A 2,405-nucleotide genomic window follows, 5' to 3' on the forward strand; every position below is an offset into this window, starting at 1 on the left:
TTTATTTATTTATTTATACAAGTTTAACTCTGGGGATATCAAAGAGATATTTATTTCTGGTGTGGTGATAATGGGTCCTATTACATCTGTCCAGGAAGAGTTTCAGAGCAGGATTTGCATTTAAGAACAGGGTTTTGTAAATGTAGTTGACACAAGAGAATTTATGGAGTGAGATTATGTTTAGCATGTTTAGGGAGTTAAACAAGGGGGCTGTGTGTTGTCTGAAAGCAGAATTTGATATTATTCTGATAGCAGATTTTTGCTGGGTGATGATGGACTTGAGGTGGTTTGCAGTGGTTGAACCCCATGCACAGATACCATAGTTGAGATAGGGATAGATTAGTGTATAATATAGAGAGATGAGAGCAGGGTTAGGTACATAATATCTGATTTTGGAGAGTATACCAACTGTTTTAGAGACTTTCTTAGTTATGTATTGTATGTGGGTACTGAAGTTGAGTCTCTTGTCTAAGAATAGACCAAGAAACTTTCCATCATTGTTATTGCTAATGTTTACATTGTCATCTGAAGCTGAATTGCATTTGTAGATTTGCTTCCAAATAAGATGTAGTAGGTCTTTTCTATGTTAAGTGTTAGTTTGTTGGTTGACATCCATAAGTGGACTTTTTTTAGTTCATTATTAACAACATTACAGTATTTAGTGTATGTGGGTTGGGGTTGGAGTAGATGAGTGTAGTATCATCAGCAAACAATATAGGTTTCAGAATGTTAAGAACATATACATCCTGCCTTCCCATCCCTAGCTACTGACCCATCACAATATACATCCTGCCTTCCCATCCCTAGCTACTGACCCATCACAATATACATCCTGCCTTCCCATCCCTAGCTACTGACCCATCACAATATACATGTAGTAGAGTGTTTTCTGTAGGCAATTTTCTAATTATACAATCATATGTTGCCCTCAGCTCTCCTATTTCATACATACTTTTTTTCTTTTGCAAGGGAGTAATTACTACATCTACATTACAATCCTCCCATGGTGGTGTAAATTTTCTCTTGGGCACAGCAATACACTCTGAAATAACATCATACTTAATAACATTAGAACATAAGGTATTCATATATGCTCTTTTCTTCATCATACATTGTTCAGTACTTCCCACCTTTTGAACTGAGAGGACCAATTCATTAGCTCCCCCACCTCTCATTAATCTAATGGCAGAAGCTACATTTATCTCTGCAATTCTATCCCCAATACTCTGCAGATTCAACTCCATCCTGATTTTCTCAATCATAGCATTTCTTGGGCATCCTAAGATAATTCTCATGGCTTCATTTTGTACCTGTGGGAGGTTGGTGCTGGGGTTACTGTGGGAGGTGTACTGTGTGAGGTTGGTGTTGGGGTTACCTGTAGGAGGTGTACTGTGGGAGGTTGGTGCTGGGGTTACCTGTGGGAGGTGTACTGTGGGAGGTTGGTGTTGTGTACTGTGGGAGGTTGGTGCTGGGGTTACCTGTGGGATGTGTACTGTGGGAGGTTGGTGTTGTGTACTGTGGGAGGTTGGTGCTGGGGTTACCTGTGGGATGTGTACTGTGGGAGGTTGGTGTTGTGTACTGTGGGAGGTTGGTGCTGGGGTTACCTGTGGGAGGTGTACTGTGGGAGGTTGGTGTTGTGTACTGTGGGAGGTTGGTGTTGGGGTTACCTGTGGGAGGTGTACTGTGGGAGGTTGGTGTTGTGTACTGTAGGAGGTTGGTGTTAGGGTATTCACCTAGTATATCTTGTTTCTGGGTGTACTAACTTAGTATATGTTGCGTGTGTGTGTATACTCACCTAGTCTCACCTAGAATATCTTGTGTGTAAGTACTCAACTAGTACTCACCTAGTATACCTTGTATGTGTGTATTCACCTAGTATATCTTGTTTCTGGGTGTACTAACTTAGTATATGTTGCGTGTGTGTGTATACTCACCTAGTCTCACCTAGAATATCTTGTGTGTAAGTACTCAACTAGTACTCACCTAGTATACCTTGTATGTGTGTATTCACCTAGTATATCTTGTTTCTGGGTGTACTAACTTAGTATATGTTGCGTGTGTGTGTATACTCACCTAGTCTCACCTAGAATATCTTGTGTGTAAGTACTCAACTAGTACTCACCTAGTATACCTTGTATGTGTGTATTCACCTAGTATATCTTGTTTCTGGGTGTACTAACTTAGTATATGTTGCGTGTGTGTGTATACTCACCTAGTCTCACCTAGAATATCTTGTGTGTAAGTACTCAACTAGTACTCACCTAGTATACCTTGTATGTGTGTATTCACCTAGTATATCTTGTTTCTGGGTGTACTAACTTAGTATATGTTGCGTGTGTGTGTATACTCACCTAGTCTCACCTAGAATATCTTGTGTGTAAGTACTCAACTAGTACTCACCTAGT

The sequence above is a fragment of the Procambarus clarkii genome, chromosome 42 (genome assembly GCF_040958095.1).
Source record: "Procambarus clarkii isolate CNS0578487 chromosome 42, FALCON_Pclarkii_2.0, whole genome shotgun sequence".
Classification (NCBI taxonomy): domain Eukaryota; kingdom Metazoa; phylum Arthropoda; class Malacostraca; order Decapoda; family Cambaridae; genus Procambarus; species Procambarus clarkii.